Consider the following 23318-nt stretch of genomic DNA (forward strand, 5'->3'; position numbering starts at 1 on the left):
CCTGATCTCTTAAGGCAGAATAATTATAGGTATCATTTCTATTTCTAGCCTTTTAATTATGTTGATTCAGTATATATAATATATGATCCTATTTTTTTCTTTTTGTTTGTGAATTTTTGTATTGTTGGGGTTTTTTTTCCCATTACAATTTTTCTTGTAGATAGAGGAAAAAAAAATCAGTGATGTTTTCACAGTCCTAACACAATCCCTGTTAATGATTTGGTGGTGATTTTTCACATGGTGGTGATAAAACTTATTCACTATACAGTTGTAGAAGGCCTCCTAGGGGCCATGCAGGGAAACAACGATAAACAGAGGAGACGAGGCTCCTGTCCTGTGGGACTCACCATCTTGTAAGTGGGACAGATCCAGGCCCCATCACAATATAGATGTAACCAAGAGTGGCGAGTGTGATTAACTCCCTCAACACAGGTCTGAACTCTGGGTATAGAGCAGGGAAGAAGTCAAGTCCTTGCCCTCACAGAATTTACACCCTGTGGGGATAAATAAAGTAAACAGGTGGTTGGACAGCACCCGAGGCAGCAGCAAAGATTTTCTTGAGATGTTGACATGTGGCCTGAAGGTAGAAAGATGGAGGGGTAGCAGGAGGGTGGTTCTGGGATAGAGAGACCGCGCTTTCCAGACAGAAGAGGACCAGCCATAGAGCAGCCAAGGAGAGAAGCAAGGAGCTGAAATGAGGCTGGCCTGGCCCGACTAACCTCGGGGAGAGCCGAGGGGGAGGCAGCTGCTAGATCACGTCGCAAGCATTTGAGGGGAGCAGTCTGGCACTGAGTCCGGCAACACTGAGAATACCTTGTTGACTTGGCAGTGACCTGCCACATCAAGTTTGCATTTCCAAAAGCTCATCCTGGACTAAAACCCTTCTGCACAGCAAAGGAAATCATCAGCAACATGGAAAGGCAACCTACTGAAGGGGGGAAAGTGTTTGCAAATCATCGATCTGATAACGGGTTAAATTACCGAAACAGAGAAAGAACTCCTACAGTTCAGTAGCCAAAAGAGCAAACGATCTGATTAAAAAAAAAATGGACAGAGGAGCTGAACAGACATTTACAAAGAAGAATACGGATATGGCCAGCAGGCATGTGAAAAGATGCTCAACATTACTAATCGTACGGGAAATGCAAATCAAAACCACAATGAGCTATCCCCTCGCACCAGGCAGATTGGCTGCTACCAAAGAGACAAGCACTAACAAGTGTTGGTGGGGATGCGGAGGAAAGGGAGCCCTTATGCACTGATGGCGGAACGCAAGCTGGTGCAGCCCAGTCTGGAACACAGTATGGAGGTGCCTCGAAAAGTTAAAAATAGAAATACTACATGATGAAGTAATTCCATTCCTGGGTATTTACCCAAACAAAATGAAAACGCTAAATCAAAAAGTATATGCACCTCAGGAATAGTAATTGTGTGGAAAAACAAAGTACAATATCAAATCAAATTTTAATTCTATATATATAAAATACAATATTAAATATGTATAATGTGGGGTGCCTGGGTGGCTCAGTCAGTTAAGTGGCTGCCTTCAGCTCAGGTCATGATCACAGGGTCCTGGGATCAAGCCCCACATCGGGCTCCCTGCTCAGCAGAGAACCTGCTTCTCCCTCTCTCTCTGCCTGCCTCTCTGCCTGCTTGTGGTCTCTCTCCATCTCTCCAGTAAATAAATAAAATCTTTAAAAAATTCAAATATGTATAATGGACATACACAGTACAATACAAATCCAATCATACACACAAATACACACATAATGGAATACCATTCACTCATAAAAAGAATGGAATCTAGCTCTTTGCAACAAACTGAATGGAACCTGAGGGCCTTCTCCTTAGTGAAATAAGTCAGAGAAAAACAGATACTGTCAGATCTCACTTATATGTGGAATTTAAACAACAACAAATCAAGCTCCTGGGCACAGAGAACAAACCAATGGTTGCCAGAGATGGGAGATGGCAGGTGGGAGAAATGGATGAAGAGGGTCAAAAAGTTCAAACTTCTAGTTATAAAATCAGAAAGTCCTGGGACGTAATGTACACATCGTGACTATAGTTAATAATACCGCAATGCAGGGGCACCTGGGTGACTCAGTGGGGTAAGCCTCTGCCTTCAGCTCAGGTCATGATCTCAGGGTCCTGGAATGGAGCCCCACATTGGGCTCTCTGCTCAGCAGGAAGCCTGCTTCCACCTGCCTCTCTGCCTACTTGTGATCTCTCTCTCTCAAATAAATAAATAAAAATATTAAAAAATAATAATAATACCGCAATGCAGGTTTAAAAGTTGCTAAGAGAGTAGGTCTTAAAACTTCTCATCACGAGAAAAAACATTTGTAGCTATGCATGGTGACAGATGGTAACTAGACTTACTACGGTGATCGGTTTGCAGTGTATACAAATATTGAATAATTATGTGCACACCTGAAGCAAATACAATGCTATATATCAAGTATGCCTCAACAATCAAAAAGATCCTAGGCTATAGGTAGAGACAAGATTCCAAGAGGAGTAGAGTCAGGAGACTTGGAGGGTCCGGGACAGAGAGGTGTTTGCTTAGACCAGGGAGTGTGGTGCGGAAGCAGAAGAAAAGTCGGAAGGATTCAGCAGGTGAAGTTTACCCTCAAGTGATGACGTGACTTTGGAGGGCTGTAGGGGACAGAGGCATGTCAGGGAAGACTCCCCGATTTCTGATTCACACAGGTGCGTGGAAGATGCCATTCACAGGGATGTTGCATATACAACCTTCACAAAAACAACATTACATATTGAACAACTTTACCATTACTCATCTTTGGACAATCATTAAATATTTGCATAATATTCAAGACAGTATGATTTCCATAATTTATTTACTATTCCTACGGTGAAGAACATTACAATTTTGCCTTATAAATATCACTGTAAGGGACAGCCCTGTGCATTTTCTGTTTTTACAGTACCTCTGACGGACACTGGGGCAGAATTACTGTGTCAGAGTCAAAAACATGTTTTGTGATTTCCTCATATGCTACCAAACTGCTTCTCCCAATGGCTGTGGCATATTACTCATACAAGTGATATACAATATGGCAACCGGTGCCTTTGGAAGACTAGATGTTACTCTTTTGAGTATTTTTATTTTCTGAATTTAATACTTTCAAGGTACCATGTTTTAAATTGTGGGTAGTTTTTTTTTTTTTTTTAAGGATTTTTGTTTCCTCTGCTTTTAAAAAATTGCTACATTTTTTTCTTTCTTTCATCTCTCTCTCTCTCTCCTTTTTTTTTTTTTTTTTTTTTGGTTAAAGTAAGTTCCATGTGCAGCATGGAGCCCAACTCGGGGCTTGAACTCATGACCCTGAGATCAAGACCAAAATAAATGCTACATTTCTTTGATAAGTAGTGAGGGTTGATTACATCCCACACGTCTGCTAACTAATGACATTTTGTATTTTGGCAATTATACATTTTATCAATTTATGAATCAATGCCGCAGGGTCTTTCACTGGAATGAGGTATGTTTAATAAAATAAACTCCTTATTTTTTCTTATTTATTTATATATTTTTCTTATTTATTTTTCTTATTTACTCTATTACCCCCAGATTTCTGACTTTCATTCTGACTAGGGCTGGAGTAGATAAAACATATTTCATCTGTGGATGTGTTTATACTAAAATCTGTCTCTCAAAGACAATGAGAAATGAAATGCAGACAGTAGTCACACACAGATAGATAAAAGGGCATGATTTTAAAGAAATTCAGAGGCTTTGGGGTACCTGGCTAGCTCAGTTAGTGGATCATGAGACTGTTGAACTCAGGTTGTGAGTTTAAATCACATGTTGGGTATAGAAATTACTTAAAAGTAACTAAATAACTGGGCGCCTAGGTGGCTCAGTGGGTTGAGCCACTGCCTTCGGCTCAGGTCATGATCTCAGGTTCCTGGGATTGAGTCCTGCGTCGGGCTCTCTGCTCAGCAGGGAGCCTGCTTCCCTCTCTCTCTCTCTGCCTGCCTCTCCATCTACTTGTGATTTCTCTCTGTCAAATAAATAAATAAATAAAATCTTTTTAAAAAAGGTAACTAAATAAATAAATAAATAAACTTTTAAAAAAAGAAAAATAAAAAGAAATTCAGTGGCTTTTAAAACAGAAACATCCATGGGGCGCCTGGGTGGCTCAGTGGGTTAGGCCGCTGCCTTCGGCTCAGGTCATGATCTCAGGGTGCTGGGATCGAGTCCCACGTCGGGCTCTCTGCTCAGCAGGGAGCCTGCTTCCTCCTCTCTCTCTGCCTGCCTCTCTGCCTGCTTGTGATCTCTCTCTGTCAAATAAATAAATAAAATCTTTAAAAAAAAAAAAAAAATAAAATAAAAAAAAAAAAAAAAAAAAAAATAAAACAGAAACATCCCAAGATTGTCAGGAAAGTGGGTGAATATGTACAGCCCAGAGCCTGAACATTCAAGGGTCAGGCAGTACAAAATAATGGCATTGTGTTTGCCTATGACTAAAAGAAGTAAAACGTAAATAGTTCTGGCCTTTGAAGTGAGGATAACCAGAAAGGGAAGCCATGAGTGACATACCAGTCTAAAGTCTCTGGGTACCTGTAACTCAACACCTTAACCTTTTACACCAAGGAGTCCTACCTCCTATAAAATACAGTCAGTACTTTTATAATGGTTGACTGAGCACCTGGTACTAACAAGAACACAACGGTTTACACTGATCTACTTACTTAAAAAAACATATCGAAGCTCAATACTAGCAAAACAAATGAAACACCTTAACCTAAAGGCATGCGACCCTTACAAGGACAGCATTTTGAGTCTCAGCTGGGAGACTTCGAGAACATTCGTCTGCAATTGGAATTCGACCACGTTTACAGGCAGCCCCGGGCCCCTCCTCTTCCTCCCAGCCGGTTTGTTACACACTCGGTCACCCATTTCCAGCGCCCAATCCGCTTTATGCCAAGAACCACAGGGTTCCAGACCACATACGTCCAGATCCATTACAAGCGCGCACCTTGCTGGCTTGGCGGGTCCAGCTTGACTCAACACATCAGGAGGGCCTGTTGTCTACACTTGCCATGTGTCCTGCCCCCGGGCTGCTGACTTGACTCAATGAAGTCAGGTCTTTTCTTGCTAAGCCACAGTCCCACCCCCTGCTCCCGAACTGCTCCTCCTTCGTGCACCGGCGTCTGAGACCCTCGCGACGCTGGTGCCCTTGGAGCACCTGCGGATGGAGTGTGTCCCCTGGGGGTTCCTCCTCCTGCGCTGAGCTGGTTTTGCATCCCCAGGGGAATGCATCCCACCTCTCTCCTCCTCCTCCCCGTGCCCTGCGGACCTTTGCACATCACTTCTCTGGGTCCACCTAGACTCCCAGCAGGTTGGTTCCCCTCTTACTTCCACGGGACCCACCAACGAACGTGCAGCATGCGGAGCCCCCTCCCCCCGCCCCCAGCACTGGCGGGGCGACAGGTTCCAGCTGGGTGACCTCGGCCAAATATTTCTCTTTTTCGGCTTCAGCTCCCTCATTTGTGAAGGGGGTCGGAGGAGGTGGCCGACCGCTCACAGACCAGGCCTCCACGACTCCTCGCGTCCCTGAACAGCTGCTCCTTCGGGATGTGACTTTGTCACTCCGCCTGTCCCTCAGCCGCCGCTAGCCTTGTGCTCAGAACAGCTGGAAGTGATGCAGAGGGACGGCCAGACTCGGAGCCTCAGTTAGCCTCGCAGCCTCGGACCTCTGCCCCCAGGACTCCGGATCCCGCCCAGGCTGACCCCGCCCCCTCCCCCGCAGTGACCGCATGCGCAGACTGGATGGCGGGGCCCTGCCAGACCTGCGAGCGCCCATCTGGGTGCAGAGACGCGAGGGGAGACAGGAGCGTCCCCCAGCCGAGCGCAGCCCGAGGGACAGTCCTGAGGAACCGTGAGCTAATCCACAGAAGTCCTTCAGAGCCATTAAGCTTTGGGATGGTTTGTTATGCGGAACTTAAAAACATAAACGCAGATGAGATGATCTCGAAGATAGCTTCTGGTTTCAAATGTATAGTGAAATGAAAAGGCTCATTATTCCTACGTCGGAATTAAATCTTTGTGGAATCTTATAAATCTGAAGAGGCCCTTTGAATCTCATCAATCTCTGCATCTTCGGGTAAAATAATAATAACCAGTGATAAGAACAGATGCTGTGTTGAAGATTCTGCAGCTGTTATCGCTAACCCTCATTAGCGGCTGCTAATTAGCCAGGCTAATAGCATGGCTGCATCAGGATTCGATGTCCCCATTTACAGGGACACCACTTGAGCCCGCTGGCGGGATGGAGTTTTGTCCTGGGATGAGAACCCAGGCCTTGGTTCTCAAGCCCATGTCCACCTGACCTTCCCTCTCACTGGGTACCACTAACTCCATTAAGAAACGATGCAACTGACAGTAGTAAGCTCAACGTGACTTCTGACGTTTAACCAGGTAGTAATGATAATCCAAATAGGACTGAGGACAGAGCAGCTGGACAGACGTGTCAAGCAAGCAAGTCCCCGAACCCAGAATACAGGAACCACACCTTCCATTTTCTTGTCACAAAGATCTCAATTAACTCCCCCAAATTGCTCCCTTACGAGCTCCTCTTGCTGAGGGCAACGATTCCTCTTTGTGGGGGGCTCATTCTCCCCCTTCACCTCCCTGCTCACATTTTTTCTCCATTTTCATTTCCTTGGCTTCTGTACCCATCATTTTCTCATTCACAGCTGACCTTCCTGTGTGCAAGCCATCTTATTCTACCTTGTTCTGCTCTCCAGGCAGCTCAGCAGCCTGATCTCGATCAACCATCTTCTCTTGGCTGCAAAGACCTCTTGCCAAAACATTCCCCCAGCCCCCAACCTCTCCTGCTCTTACAGGTTCCCAACATCAGTGAACCCTAGAACAAACTGTTCAACTGAATCCTGTAAAAATGGATTTGTCGCCTGAATTGTAGATCAAAGGAGCATGAAAGTTTCCCTCCCACAAAAAAATTCAAATACTTTTTTGTTTCATATCACCCAGCAACCACAGCACAACAGAAGAGCACGAATGGAGTCCACAAGCCAGGAACAGTATCCTGATTCAGAGCTTCGGCTGTCTGGTTAATGACATCATGGAAGCTGGATTTGTCTGTCCAACTCAAGACCTTCTCCAAACTCTGCAACTCCCAGAAAACTCACTTCAGGAAAGCCGGCCCCTTTGTGTTTCCGCTCCAGGAAGGTGATACTTCCAGGAACTGGTTTCTTATCGCTCATCTGCAAGGGAAAGCTTTAGAAGAATGAGTTCTCAGCCAGGAGGAGGCAGAGGAAAGAGAGCAAAAGCCCTTGTCCAGGGGTCGCTCCCATTCCTTCACAATCTGGGGCCTGACCTCTCCTCTTCCCCGATTGTTTTTCTGAAACAACATTAGAGCCTGCTGTTTGCCTGGTCCACAGCCAAGACTCAGGGAGGGGCAGGGGTTAGAAAAAGCAAGCAGGTGTCTTGGAAAATGTGTTCTTTTGCTGATAGGAAAGTAAAACCAGAGAGGGAAGTCTGGAGGAAGGGAAGCTCCCATAAAGAAAAGGGATGAACAAAAGCAAGCAACAATGACACCAAAACAACAAACCATTAGAGCTAAAAGAGTGGCGGTCAGGTCATGGCACCAGCTTTCAAGCCAAGCTAGATAATAAGGCCCATTTAAACTCCCTGAATGGCGGTGACTGAGATTGCCCAATCGAGACTCAATGACAGCCTTTTCTGTATTTCTTAGACGGGCCCTGATAACCTTCCTGCATGTTTATTGTCATATGACACGAAGTCACAACAGAAGGAAAAATTAAGTAATCTAGGTAATGCGAAGAGGTATAATTCCTATTGCTGGGTCAGAGCACAGTGAGTGATCTCTCTCTGTCAATTAGTCACCTGAAAGAAGATGCTGTAGGAAGCCTGGCTGTCCACTCTGAAGTCAGACTTAAGAGTTTGAGGGTCAGTCCCTCATGTAGCCAGCCATCCTTGTCTTCCTAAATTAATCTTAATCTCTTTTTAATACATTCATACCTTTAACCACACCACCTGGGAAGGCACCCATCGTCCTCTTGGATTTTCCAAACGATACTGAATGAATTACTTGTCATGTATCCATCGGGCTGCCCACCAGGGACTGGGGACTGTGTCTCATTGGTCTTGGTATCCCCAGGGCCTAGCATGGTCCCTGACTCGTGGTTGATCAATACCTATTTGTTTAACTTGTGGGGTAATGAAAGAGTTCTACAGACTTATGCCATCATTGTGAAGCAACACAATCCATATTTGACATACGTGAGAGATGGGATCCTGCAAATTAAACTCATGTTTGCAAAAAGTGATTTTTTTCTCAAAAAACAATATGAGAAAGTGAGAATCACAGCTAACATTTACACAACTGCTTACTCTCGGATAGGCAAATTATATGTCTTCATTCATTTACTCTTTGCAAGAACATCACGAGGTAAATAATATTATTCCATTCTACCAACGAGGACATTAAAACACCGAGAGGCCTTCTATCTGCTCCTTTCGAAAGCCAGTCTGGTTTCTGATGTGCTCTGCGCTTGCTGTGCACCCCAGCCACAATGCCCTTCCCTATTTTATCACATGGATTTTCCTGGATATCATTTAGGCCTTAGCTTAAAAAGTCACATTCGAAGAGAAGCCTTCTGTGACCTTCACCAGAAATAATCCCTTCCTCCAAGCACCTTTGATATCAAATTACTTTGTCTCCTTTTCTTAATCTCATTAATCTTCTGATGAAAATACCTGCATTTATTTGCTTTTTTCATCAATCACCTCCCCCATGTCCCACTAAAATCAAATCCATATAAGCAAGGACCTTGCTTGTCTTGTTTTCCGGAATGATGTCTATCTGACACAGAGTGGGGACTCTGTAAGCCCTCAGTGAACAAATGAATATGAATCTGGGCAACTCTTCTCTCTGGGTGGCTCAGTGGGGTAAGCCTCTGCCTTCGGCTCAGTCATGATCCCAGGGTGCTGGGATCAAGCGCCACATCGGGCTCTCTGCTCAGCAGGGAGCCTGCTTCCCCCCCCCCCTCTCTGCCTACTTGTGAGTTCTCTCTGTCAAATAAATAAATAAAATCTTTAAAAATAAAATAAAATAAGGGGTTTGAATGAGAAGCTCTCAGGGTACTGCCCCACTTGCGATGATTCTAAGCCTGGGGGTACAGCCTAATATCTCAAGGGCATGGTTAAGCAAATCCATATTTAGGTCTGAGATCTTACAGATTCCAGCTGTATGGCTGCAAAGTGCCCCCTTTCACACGGTTCTCATGGGTCCACCATCCTTGCACTCCCTCTGCCCTTTCTTCCTGCTGCTTCCCTCGGGATCCAGCCCGTGATTCAAATCAGCTCATAGAGAATTTACAGTTCCAGATTCCAACTGACAATACTCTTATGGAAGATGGGGTTATAATCCCATCTTCTCAGATAACTTCTGGAGTTATATCTGGTACCTTCGTGAGGCTGCTGAATGTTAGGGGGTGCACATGGTACATCGTCCTGGAGGTGGGACGTGGGTCTGGGATTAAAGGGTCAGCATCTGTTGTCTGACGCCATGTGCTGGCTGCTTCCACCAGTGCCCAGAAAACTTCAAAAAAAAATTGAAATCACACAATGTAAGAAAGACCTGCCTATGGTTATCCCGTGGTGAGGATAAGAGCAAGGCTTTTGCCTAGCTTCAGACCCGACTACTCAGCAGCATGTTACATGTGTTATTTCTAGAGTGAGCACAGATTATTTTCCGGAGCCTGAATTATTCAACACTTGGCCTGTCTCGGCCCTTTTTTACGTGCCAGTGGGCTCAGCATTGGAGTGTCAGCTCCTTAACCAAAGTGCTAGACTTTCTGAACATACATCAAGTGATGACTAAGTATTTGAAAACAGGAGTTTTTAGCCTTTGCTTTCCACTTATTTGTCTATTATTTTAAAGTAGGCTTTGCACCCAGCATGGTGCCCAACATGGGGCTGGAACTCACAATCATGAGATCAAGACCTGAGCCGAGATCAAGAGTTGGACACTGAACCGACTGAGCCGCCCAAGCTTCCCCACCCCCCACCCGCCACTCATTCTTCTTTATACAGATGCTCAGACATGTTTCCACAGGAACTTGTAAGGCAAGGGTTAATGCAAGTTCCACGTTAAGATTCTGCAGTGTAGGGGAGCTGCTCAAAGTGGCAAGAGTGGACAGAAATCCCTCGTGGGAGGCTGGTATTAGCATACCTGCAAGGCAGGTTAGAGCCAATCAGTTCTCATCCATAGGTAAAGTCCATGATCTCAACATCTTGAATTTGCTTACATATCCTATTATTCATGGCTTTTTTCCAAAGACGACTACATCCTAAATTCTGGCCATGCCCTCTGTACGGCTAGTTATATAACCAGGTAATAAGACAGAACTGTACTCGCTAATATCTAGTGCATCTCCTTCATTTTCATGAATAAGGATGCAGAGCATGGTACTTTTCTCTCATATTCAGACAATTTAATGCCAATTCTTAGAACATGTCCTGTCAAGGAAAAAAATACCGAAAGAGGAACAGTCTCAGAGAAGCCTAGGCAATTCCACAAGGTTGAAAGAAAGTGATGCCCATAAAATTTTATTCCAGATCCAGGCAGAAAGGTCATAAGACTACATTGCCTTGACTGTAATTAATACCCACATTTATCATATTCAATTTAATTCACTCTTTGTACCATCTTAATTTAGTGATGTTAGAAAACCAACTCACACCCAACGTTCTAGAGGTAGCTTTAACTTTAAGAAACTTAATGCCGAAATACAGCATTCTCTCTCTCCCTACCCCTACGCACACACCCAGATGTGTAAGCCAGGACTACAACAGCTAGTCAGTCTTTGCTTCAACACACAGAATGCGAGAAAATGCCCGAGATCTCCTAAATGCCACCACCATGAAAGTCGTGCTCCTGTGTCCCCATCAGGGATCGCGGAGGCTCAGAGAGTCCATGTCACAAATCATTAACCACTGTAGGATTCCCTGACAGGGTCAAAGAAAGTCTGGCGTGGACATATGTTAAGATTTATTGGTCTGGATCACGGTTTGTAATACTTTTCCAAAAAGAGTTAACCTCTGAAGTAATCCTTATCCAAATGGTTGCTGCTTTTCCCAAGTTCACGTTAGCAGACATGTCTCACAATGGGCTGGGTTTAAGCTGTTTTTCTCCATCTATTAACCTGACCAACACTCTACATCCTCAGAAATTACTGCAGAAGCACATTACAAAAGGCTTCACTTTGAACACTTCCTCCTGAATACTTGAACTAAATGTTATCATTAGAATTAGGACTCTGCTCATCAATTATTTCAAACATACATAATGTTTCATATTGTATCATCTCATCCAGAAGAGCTTACTATGTTTTGTCTTTAGATGTAGTTACATTTATTTATCCAAATATTCCCCCAGATAAGTACTCCCAGAACACTTCTGTGACAAAATCCGTACCTGGGGTAGAAGGAAATAATGCTAGCCATACAAATGCATGGGTCTATCCCAAATTATGTAACTTATTTATGGAAACCTAATGTTGGTATAAAAGATATTACATAGGTCTGGATTATTCCTGACTAACAATGACCTTGGATTTTAAAAGTCATCAACTATTTAGCTTATGTCACTTAGGTGTTATGAGCAAAAATGTTTGATTTTGGGTAGGATACAATAATGTCTGGCATAGAAAAAGAAAGATGCGTGTCTGATTCCCTCATAATTGTGTTTTGTATTGTTTTCCTTTAAATCATTCTGGCACCTCCACTCTCATTGCTAATACCCCAAAACAGGACTCACCAGTAATGTATTAAGCACGGCAGTCTGTCTGTCTGAGAGCCAGGGGCCCCGCTTACAAGCAGTCCAGGAAGCACTGGGCACCCATAGAAGAGGGGTCATGGCTAGTTGTGTTTTGGGTTATATGATGCAAAATTTTTCACATTCCTGGTCCTCATCAACCAAACCAGGAATGTGCTTGACCTAAAAGGTAAACAAGAGAAGGAACGCTGCCCAGCTGATGTGTTTTATTTGCGGCAGTGATTAATAACTCAGTCATGTGCTTCCTCCTACAGGTCTTGAAATCACGATGACAAGTAAGACAAACTGAAGTCCCACTGGGTCTGAGACTTGCAGTGTGGGAAGGTATTACGCGATACCGAACGTAGAATCCACAAGGCCAGAGAGTCACAAGCGGGCTGAAGCCACGGGGCAGAGAGAAAGTGGCAAAAAGAAACTCAGCTGTGGCGATGGAAGTGAACCAGGAGAAGCAGGACAGTGGGGCTGAGCCCCCGTCTGGCCGATCACCAGCCCCGGGGATTGGCCCCAGGATGCTGCTCTGTTCTGATCAATGTCCCCGTTTCCAAAGACTGTGCAGGGTGAGTCTGTTCCTGTGTTTCCTTACTTGACTCACAGTCAAGTGCCACCCATCCTCCGAGGTAAACCAGTGTATCTTGTCACTTGTAAGAGCATAACTGGGACAGCCAGCCGCAGTCAACAAGCAGGCACCTGCTCACAAGGGAATTCCTCAGTGTCTGGACAGGAAATCCTAAATGTCAATAAAATGGACGTTGATGTGCCATCATACGATTTTCCCAGTCCTTTCTTTTTTCTAATGATTAAAGCAAAGTTACACTCAATACAGAAGACTCGAGGAAGTTCAAAGTAAATAAAAACCACTCGTAATCCCCACAACCAGAGACACTGCTACGTGTGCCTGCGTCCACCCAGCATTTTAAAGCAAGGACAACAGGATGTTCCATTGAGGGTCAGCCTGTCTCAGGTTTAGCTGCGGCATAAAAGCAAGAGAATCCACACATCCAGACAGATTGTGAGAAGACCAGTCAGCAGAACCTGCTTGTAGGATTTATTAAAACAAATAAAGGGGCACTTGGGTGGCTCAGGCAGTTGAGTGTCCAACTCTTGATTTTGGCTCAGGTCGTGATCTCAGGTTTGTGAGATGGAGCCCCGCGTTGGGCTCCATGCCCAGTGGGGAGTCTGCTTGGGATTCTCTCTCTCCCTCTCCCTCTAGCCCTACCCCTGCTCATGCGCTCTCTGAAATAAATAAATCTTTAAAAAATAAAGTAAAAAAAAAAAAGCCAAAGTTCTTTGCCATATGTTTTCTTCTGGTTTTATAGTTTTCAGTCATATGTGTAAGTCTTTAACCTATTTTGAGTTGATTTTTATGTATGATGAAAGATAGGGGTCCAGTTTCATTTTTCTGTATGTTGGCCGTCCAGCTTTTCCCATGCCATTTGTTGAAGAGACTACCCTTTCTCTATTGTGTATTCTTGGCACCCTCATCAAAAATCAGCTGACATATATGCATAAATTTATTTCTGGGCTCTTTTTTCTGTCCCATTGGCCTATATATTGATCTTTATGCCAGTTTTAACTACTGTAGCTTTGTAATATATTTTGAAATTAAAGAGTGTGGTGTGATTTCATGGATATGATCCAAAAGCACAGGCAAAAATAGACAAGGGGGACGATATCAAACTAAAAATCTTCTGCACAGCAAAGGAAACAATCAATAGAGTGAAAAGGCAACCCATGGGATGGGAGAAAATATATTCAAAGTGCCTCTCTGTTAAAGGGTTAATTTCCAAAATATGCTGAATCACCTGGGTGTCTCAGTCGGTTAAGTATCTGGAGCTCAGGTCATGACCCCAGTGTCCTGGAATGGGGAGCCTGCTTCTCCCTCTGCCTGCTGCTACCCCTGCTTGTGCTTTCTCTCAGACAAATAAAATTTAAAAATTTTATTTTTAAATATCTTTAAAAATTTTGTCCAAAATCTGTAAGTAACTTATAATTCAATAGCAAAAATTTAATAATTTGATTTTAAAATGGGGGAGGGGGACACTTGGTGGCTCAGTTGAGCATTGGGCTCTTGGTTTTAGCACAGGTCGTGATCTCACGGGTCATGGGATCGAGCCCCGTGTCTGGGTCTGTGCTCAGTGGACAGGCCCTCTCCCCTTCCTCCCACTCCTTCACAGGCTTTCTTTCTTTCTTTCTCAAATAAATAAATAAATCTTCTCTTTAAAAATGGGCTAGGGACTTGAATAGACATTTTTCCAAAGAAAGCATACAAATGGCCAAGAGATCCATGAAAAGATTCTCAAAGTCAATAATATCAGGAAAATGCAAATCAAAACCACAGTGAGCTATTACTTCATACCTGTCAGAATGACTACGATGAAACAAAACAAAACAAAACAAAAAACAAAGGCAGGGCTGAAGAGATTGGAATCCTTTAGTACGCTGTTGACGGAAACGCAAAATGGTGCAGCCACTATGGAAAACAGTATGGAGGCTCCTCAAAAACTAAAACAGAACTACCATATGATCTAGGAATTCTACTCCTGGGACTATACCAGAAGGAAATGAAAACACTAGGTCAAGAGATATCTGTACCTCCCGTGCTCATAGCAGTATCATCCACAACGGCCAAGATGTAGAAAGAATCTGAAGGTCCATCAATGGATGGATTTTTAAAAATGTCGTATAAACATATAAACATAAAATGGAATATTACTCAGCCTCTAAAAAGAAGGGAGGTCTGCAAATGTGACAAGATGGATGAAACTTGAGGGCACTGTGCTGAGTGAGAGGAGCTAGACACAGGAGGACAGATACTCAATGATTCCACTTACATGAGGTTTCTAATGTAGTTAAACTCAAAGAAGCAAAGAATAGAATGGCGGTAGTAAGGGATTGGGGGGAGGGGGACATGGGGAGTTGCTAATCCACACATAAAAATCTCCAGTTCTGCCTAAATGAGTAAATTCTACAGATCTGCTGACTAACATTGTGCCAACAGATAAAAACACTTTATTATGCACTGAAAACTCTGTTACGAAGGTAGAGCTCGTGTTAAGTGTTCTTACTTAAAAAAAACCCAAAGACCTCTTGTTAAGGTTACAAGTCCCGTTACCCACACTGGGTCAGAGGAGTGCAGGCAGATGGAGGAGTTTAGAGAGAGAAGCCTCAACAGCACTACCAGAAGACCTCTGTCTAGGTCACTCTCAGTCTGGGGGAAGGGCTGCCTGGTGTTTGACTCTTGTGCAAGAAGAGTAAGTTTGAGAAGCTGGTGCCAGCCAGCTCGGAATGAAGGGAGGTTGCTCAGCAGGCAATCAGTCCTCACTTCCGGGGCCTCTCAGGCAGAAATGCTCTGTGTGTGTCCCATGGACAAGACATGAGCCCCTGAAGAGGCAGAAGAGGCGTGGGGCTCTCTTAGCTCATATCCACGAGAGCAAGCTCGAGAGGGAAAAGACCTTAGTGGAAAGAGGCTGTGGGTGAATCACTGGGCTCCCAGGGACATGGAGGGTTGGCAGAGAGCAGGGGACAGCACACCCTTTCATCAAGGAAGCTGCAGGAGAACAGAGCTTAACCTCCCCCAAACCCCCTGAGGCAAGAAATGCAAACATCTGTCCAACCCAGAGAGTGTGGAAGCCATCCAACAGCCATTCCAAAGGTCCAGCAAAAGCATTCAGCATCCGTCCCCGCTACATCCCCCCCCACTCAAACTTGTACCTCTCTGCCCAGCCACACTCCACTTCATCCACTAAGGGCATGGAGAGGTAAAGGCTTTGGTAGGGGGGTGGGGAGAAGGGAGGATCAAACCCCTCGTCACTGTTACAGTCTTCCCGCCATGGGTGTGCAGGGGAATGGCTGCTTTTCTGAGTGACGTCAGACTTAATCGGGGACCAGACAGCCCCATCACTATATAGTGAATTGGGACTGTGTTTTGTGTTTTGTGTCCTCAAGATTTTTGTTACTAACACTGAGCAGAAAAGTCATCGGACTACTCATGTTTTTATGCAGGGGTATTAAAAGGCCCAAACTATAGATGCTTTCTGATAATACATCTCAGGGTTGGGTTGGCTGCCCAACATGCCACATACACGTGCATGAGTTTTTTAAAAAATGCTTTTCCACTATAGATACTGTTTTGCAGCCAATAATTCCCACTTAGCATTTTATTAAGAATGCTACGCTACATCAGTATTTTCTTATTCCTGCATCTGTTCCGTAGTATATGTACCTAGTCCCTTATTGTTGGACACAGGAGTTTTGGGTTTTTTAAAAAAGATTTTATTTCTTTATTTGTCAGAAATAAAGAGAGAGACAGCACAAGCAGAGGGATCGGCAGGCAGAGGGAGAAGCAGGCTCCCCACTGAGCAGGGAGCCCAATGTGGGGCTCATTCCCAGGACTCTGGGATCATGACCTGAGCTGAAGGCAGCGGCTTAACCCACTGAGCCACCCAGGTGTCGTTGGAAGTTGTTTTTTTTTCTCATTAAAAAAATGTCCAGGGACGCCTGGGTGGCTCAGTTGGTTAAGCAGCTGCCTTCGGCTCAGGTCATGATCCCAGCGTCCTGGTATTGAGTCCCACATCGGGCTCCTTGCTCCGCGGGGAGTCTGCTTCTCCCTCTGACTCTGCCTTCCACTCTGTCTGCCTGTGCTAGCTCTCCCTCTGAAAAATAAATAAATAAAATCTTAAAAAAAAAAAAATGTCCAAAAAAAAAAATGTCCAATTATTGGAGAGGTTGACTACTATTTCATTTGTTCATTGCATACGTGTTTTTTTTATGCGTTACCTGCTCAACACAGGTTATTTTAAGCCTGGTGTCACTGAAAATATCAGTTCTTCAAAGCTCAAGGCAAAGGACCAAAAGGATGTCAGAATGGGTAACAGAATTTTCTTGGCTGTTTGCCTCCTGTTACTCCTTCCTCTGTTCAGACTGTGGTGGTAAATACAAAGAGAGGTACTATGTGGCCCCAGGACACAGACATTATTGTCATAGACGTTCTCCAGCGCCATCTTCATCTTCTCCTGCCAATGGCCCCTGACTGGCTTGGCGGCATAGTGACACCATCTGAGCGTGAGAGAGTGGATGGAGCGGACAGTCAGGAGATGAGTTCTGATCCCTTCGTTACTTGGGCTGATCAAGTAACATCTATGTGTCTCATTTCTCTCATCTAGACAACTCAATTCTTCATGACTAGACCCCCTGCTTACCCATGTGGACTTGTTTCCTGTCGTCCCCTCACTTACCACCAGGTGCCAACCATTCAAAGCCCTGGCCACACTCTCCGGCCTTTCCCCAAGTTGCTCTACGCCTGCTTTGTCTTCCCTCCCATAGGTATTCTTGGTCCCACAAACTAGTTCAGTGCTGGCACTTCGCTAAAGGATTGAAAAATGTTTTTTGAGTGAAAAATAAAACGAATTCAATTCAACTACAATGAGCATTTTCGTTTGTAAAGAGGCTGGGGATACACTAGGAAATGTGAGCTCTAACAGCGGGAAAAGATACACAGAAGAGCCGTGTTAAAACACAGGGTATGTCAGATCCTCAAAAGAAAAGAAGTTGGGGTGCCTGGGAGGCTCTGTCAGTTAAGCGTCTGCCTTCAGCTCAGGTCATGATCCCCGGGACCTGGGATCGAGCCCCATGTCAGGCTCTCTGCTCAGCCGAGAGTTTGCTTCTCCCTTTGCCTACCACTCCCACTGCTTCTCTCTCTCTCTCTCTGTCCAACAAATAAATAAATAAAATCTTAAAAAAAGAAAAAAGAAAAATAGTCTCGGGCCCCCTAAGTGGCTCAGTCTGGCTCTTGGTTTTGCTCGGATCATGATCTCGGGGGACCTGGTATGGAGCCCCCAGGTCAGGCTCAGGATCCGCGGTGGGTCTGCTGTGGGGTTCTCTCCCTCTGCCCCTCCCCACACATACCCTCTCTCTCTAAAAAATAAATAATCTTTACAATGAAACAAAAAACACCAGTCTCTCTACTCACAATACTTCTGACACTAACTGCCCAGAATCAGTGTAGACTCCATAGGTTAAAAACTCGGTCCTACAGGACTTGACCCCACTTCAGCCACTGATCTCCAATCCAGGCTCCTTGGTACTTCGGACTGACCATCCAAGGGCCGGTCTTGGGTTTGATTATTTGCTGGAACAGCTCAAAGGACACAAGTAAAGAATTTACCTACTATTGCCAACGTATTACAAAGGATTTTTATCAATGACACAAACGGACAGCCACATTAAGAAATACACAGGACAAGGTCTGGAAGCGTCCTGAGCACAGGAGTTTCTGTGGGGTTGGGGGTACACAGCCCCTCCCAGCATGTGGATGCATTCTTGTTCACCACCCAGAAGCTCTCTGAACTTTCTGGCTTAAGGTCCTTATAGAAGCTTCGTTGAGTAGGTATGATTGGTTAAATCTTTAGCTGTCATTGGTTAAGTTCATCTCCAGCCCCCATCCCTCCCCCCTCCTCCCTGGAGGTCAGGGGGTGAGGCTTAAAGTTCCAATCCTCTATTCACATGACTGGTTCCTCTGACTCCAAGTTCCAGAAGTCTCTGACTGGGGTGTGGTTGAAAGGAGCGCATTATGAATAACTAAAGACGAATGGATAAAGAAGATATGGTCCGCATGTACAATGGAATATTACACAGCCATCAGAAAGGATGAATGAATACCCAACTTTTGCATCAGCATGGATGGGTCGGGAGGAGATTATGCTGAGTGAAGTGAGTCAAGGAGAGAAAGTCATATCATATGGCTTCACTTACTTGTGGAGCATAAGGAATAGCATGGAGGACATTAAGAGAAAGAAGGGGAAAATGAAGTGGGGGGAATTGGAGGGGGAGATGAAACATGAGAGACTGTGAACTCCAAGAAACAAACTGAGGGTATTAGAGGGGAAAGGGGTAGGGGAATGGGTGATCCTGGTGATGGGTATTAAGGAGGGCACGGACTGCATGGAGCACTGGGTGCTGCACGTAAACAATGAATCTTGGAACACTGCATCAAAAACTAATGATGTGGGGTGCCTGGGTGGCTCAGTGGGTTAAGCCTCTGCCTTCGGCTCAGGTCATGATCTCAGGGTCCTGGGATAGAGCCCTGCATCAGGCTCTCTGCTCAGCAGGGAGCCTGCTTCCCCCCCCACCGCCTCTCTGCCTGCTTGTGATCTCTGTCTGTCAAATAAATAAATAAAATCTTTAAAAAAAAAAACTAATGATGTACTGTATGGTGACTAACATAATAAAAAATAACAACAATTTAAAAAATAAAATACATGTTTAAAAACAAACAAATAAACAAAAACCCCACACAAAAACAAACCCCAAAAAACAAAAACAAAAGATATTCCTCTCACCCCTACCACTCAGGAAATTTCAAGGGTTTTAGAAGCTCCGTGCCAGGAACCAGAGACAAAGATCAAATACATATATTTCTTCTTATGTCACAATCACATAATTAAAAAAAAAACCAAAAATTCTTGCTTTGGGACCATAAGGAAGGAAATGATTTGTTCTGGGTTAGGGCTGAGGAAGCATTCATAGAGATGGGTCTTAGGAGAGATTGAAATATACTGGCATATACTGGAGGATAAATGCAGAGTCTGAATCTGCCACTGTTCCTCCCCAGGGATGCTCTTCTGTGAATGATCAAATGGTTCGGAAAAGATTGTGCGTGTGTGTGTGTGTGTGTGTGTGTGTGTATAGGAAGGGGGTAGATTTGCAGACCATCATTGGTGGACAGTAACCTGAGGAAAGGAAGTAGAATAGGAGTGAAGGGGCAGGTTTTCCTTCTTTTTGTTTTGTTCCAGTGTTCATAGAAATTTTTATCTGTTGGCCTTGAGTTAAGAGAAATCATGCAAGCTTAGTCCTGGAGGTCAATCACTGCCTATTAACATATTCTATATAATACTGTCCTACGTCATTGGACATAAATAAGAACCCCAGAAGCTCTGAAATTCTCTCAGTTCCTTATGAGAAACACACAAGAGAAGGTTTAAGACTCAGATCTTGCCGGTCTTCCGGAGGCTTCCTATGCTTTCTTATGAAGAATAGGGCTTGGAGGGGAAGTCAAAGATTTATTTTTGTGGCTTCACACCTGTCACTCCAACCAGCCCACTGGGTGGCTGCTCCCTGATTCAGCAAATTCATCTAAAAGCTAGAGATAGGGAGACAGTTACCACATAACCCTTTAGCACATAATTAACTTCCCTTCTATCAGAAATGACTGTGCACTTCTCTAGTTATCATTTAGAATAATAATAATAATAATAAAAATACATAAACGGTTAACCTAAATATCATTCTCCACGTGCAAGTTTAAAAAATTATATTTAGCAATTTCTGCTAAAAAAAAAATTAGTGAACACATAGCAGAAGTAACTGAAGGTGAACAGATTCCGGGAGGAGTGCAGGGGTGAGGGGTGAGGTACAAGCCCCAGTTACCCACCATAAACCAACACAAGCCCTATTCTTCAGGACTTTAGTTCCCAACACTGCAATGGAAGATGTGTGGGGCGCCTGGGTGGCTCAGTGGGTTAAAGCCTCTGCCTTGGGCTCAGGTCGTGATCCCTGCTTCCTCCTCTCTCTCTGCCTGCCTCTCTGCCTGCTTGTGATCTCTCTGTCAAAAAAAAAAAAAGTGTTGAAATGAAGATGTGCGTATGCTAGTGCAAGGTCACTATGTGTGTTATGTAGCATTGGAACAATGGAGGCGTTAACAGGCCATAATTGGGAGTTCTAGTCCCCCAACCACCACTAACCCGCCTTCAAGGCCAGTATCTTTATGGCCGCTCTCCTCTTCATTTCAGCTCCCACCCATCTTTCCCTCATTCCCAAAGCCTGCCGTCGGGACCACCCATGAAGTACTTAGTCGTGTGCTGTACGGTATTTAAATTTTCATGCCATGTGTGCCCAAAGAGACGATCAATTTCTTGGGTTCTACATTCCGCATTTACCACAGCAGACCGCAAAAATCATACAAATACTAGGTCCTCAAAATATTGTCAAGAATCTCTTATTTGAATGAAATGGAAATATCACTAATCTTGATCCTCAAAGAGGCTGGGATTTATTTAAATAAACTCCCATCATGATAAACTTGGAAAGGACCATCTCTTTCCTTTCTCGTCATGCCCGTAGATGACACCATTCTCAGCCTCGCCGCTTTGAACCTAGAGATATACGTTCAATATATTCCAGCACATTCTGGAATTCCAGGGCCAAATGACCTGCCGGGGCTTCAACCTGTTGCACAGCAGCTTACCTGGTCGGTGCTGGGTGGCACAAGGTAGAATGATGGCTTTATCTCTCTCCTCATGACTTGGGACAAGCTTCTAAACCAAGATCCCCAGTGTCCTAGGCTGGTGGAGAGGGCACAGTGAAGACGGGGGACTCCCCACTTGCTGAAGCTGAAACACACGTCTGCTGACCCCACACGAAGAGAAAGTGCCGCCCAAAAGTCAACTTGCTGCTACTTCACCAAGGGAAACTGCCACGGGAAGGGTCTTGGTTTTTGTTTTTTTGGAGGAGAGGAGGGTATTTCGATCATCAGTCAGCCTTCATTCTTTTTGCTTGGAATGGGAGAGCTGACAGGTAAGGAAATGAGAGCACCTGCACTCTCCTCCGGCCGCCGGGCACCTGCTGTCTGGCAAGCTGTTCACCTCCGCTTGCCCAGGCGCTGGCTCCTGGGGGCCGGTCAGTCCCTCCTGGCTCATCAGGTACCTGCTGGCAGCTTCGACGCACAAGTCCTTTACCAGGCCATCTGGAGCCGGAGAACACTTGCCAGGCTCCCTTGCTAGAACTCTGCTTCCAATTCTGCTCACCTTTCCCTTCATCTCTTGCCTGGTCCCACACCTAACACCTGACCTTCACTGGGGAGAGAAAGTAGCTCACGAGATAGAACAGCTAGCTCCCTGTTTCAGAGCTGGTGAAGGAACCGGCGGCCTGCTGTGTTCAGATCTATTACCTCCCTGGACTTCCAGAGCGTGGAGTCTACCTGAACCGGCCAGTTTCAGTGTGAACAGTGGTCTGATGCCAAAAGCTCCTGAAAGCCAAAAACCTGGGCTCCCATGAACTCACCGTCCCCGTCTCCAGCCAGTCAGCCCCAAGTCCTGCTAATGTAACTTTGCAAAGATTTCCTGAGCCTCTCCCCTTCTCTTCATCCTTAGTCAGGGCCCCTAAACATCTCTCCTCTAATCCCGGCGTCACCAGCTGACTCACTCTGCTGCTCCGGGTATCCCAGGGGCTCCCCAGGGGCTCCCGTTTGCAGCCAGCCCTCCTGCCAGTCAAGGGCTCTCACTTTGTACTCTGGTGACAGCACTCCTGCTCCCCAGAGTCCCCCACATCTTTGTGCCGTCTCTAGGGCTGCCTGCCCCATTTGGGATGCCCTTCCCACCTTTATAGAACCCCACACCCCACTCAAGACTCAGGCCTCGTCTCCTCCAGCGAAGTCCTCCCTGAGACTTCACCTGGGGGGTAATGACCTCTGTGTCCCTGTGCGTAGCTGTCTCATTGTCTGTCATGGTACATGAAATAGGCTGTTTTTAAGTCCTTCCCCATCACTGAGGGCAGAGACTACGGAGAGCATTCTGTATTTCCTGTACTAGTTCCTAACAGGATCTCCCGTGTATGTATCAGCTAAATAAATGAGTGCTGCTCTACCGAAGTGTTGTTGAACCCATGATAGGGATAAAAATCTCTCACGGGGCTCTCATCCTAGAAAGGAACACAGAAGTACCCAGCCTCGAACCCCCCAGGGCTGTGAGGCGCTGCTGACCCACCCGATGACCCCCGCAACCCAGGAAGGCAGGTGGACCCACACCCCTAGAGAAGGGGGCACCGGGCTACCTCCCCAGGAGACCCAGGCCCCTGGAGGTGCAGAAGCTTCCATCTTTATGGCTCCATCTGTGAATGGCCCAGAGCAGCTCAGAGATGAAGCTCAGAGGACCCGAGGCTTTCATGCTAAAACTGTCATGTCTTCAAAGCACAGGTTGGAAATTGTGCCATTTAAAACATTTGTTGTTGGTTCTCAGACAGAGGCAAATTATTTATAATGAAAAGTTACGTTGATGCATCTTTGTATTCCTGTGAACTCTCTCCAAGATCCGTAAGGCCCCGAACAACGAACAACGTGTGAAAAGTTGCCACACGGAAGAAATGAAAAACAGCCATGCAGGAGTCCAGAGGCAGGCGGCGGCTGAATGCTAGGTACAGAATGCTAGGCAGACCAAGGTGAGGGTGGGGTCCGGTGTGGCTTTGAAGGTGGAGACAGCTACCCTGCAGGGAATACGTTACTCATACACCTTTAAAGGATTTTTGCCTGGATGTCAGGGGCAAGGCAATTAAACAGCTGTGGACAGACATGACCTAATTTATTGGTCTTTCCAGCTGTCTTGTGTGGAGCCGTTGCTACCCGAACCTACAAATAAGGATGCGTTTTGATGGGATGCGGGGTGGGATGGGGGAGCTGCCCTGACATCCCCCGCCCCCACC

General features: G+C 45.3%; 1 protein-coding gene across 4 annotated transcripts in view; it reads right to left on the reverse strand.

Moving 5' to 3' along the window:
• The window catches only part of EXPH5 (exophilin 5), a 68803-nt gene that overhangs the window by 31185 nt on the left and 14300 nt on the right, over positions 1-23318 (reverse strand). The window contains exons 1-2 of one of the 4 annotated variants that reach the window (XM_059179736.1): positions 21091-21560; positions 20278-20444 (exon numbers count right to left, since the gene is read on the reverse strand). The exons of 2 other annotated variants lie outside the window; for them this stretch is intronic. The gene's annotated coding sequence lies outside the window, so the exon portion shown is untranslated. Of the gene's footprint in view, positions 1-20277; positions 20445-21090; positions 21561-23318 lie in introns of those variants that run through there. One more of the 4 variants, XM_059179740.1, reaches the window with a different exon arrangement.

The sequence above is a fragment of the Mustela lutreola genome, chromosome 1 (genome assembly GCF_030435805.1).
Source record: "Mustela lutreola isolate mMusLut2 chromosome 1, mMusLut2.pri, whole genome shotgun sequence".
Lineage (NCBI taxonomy): Eukaryota > Metazoa > Chordata > Mammalia > Carnivora > Mustelidae > Mustela > Mustela lutreola.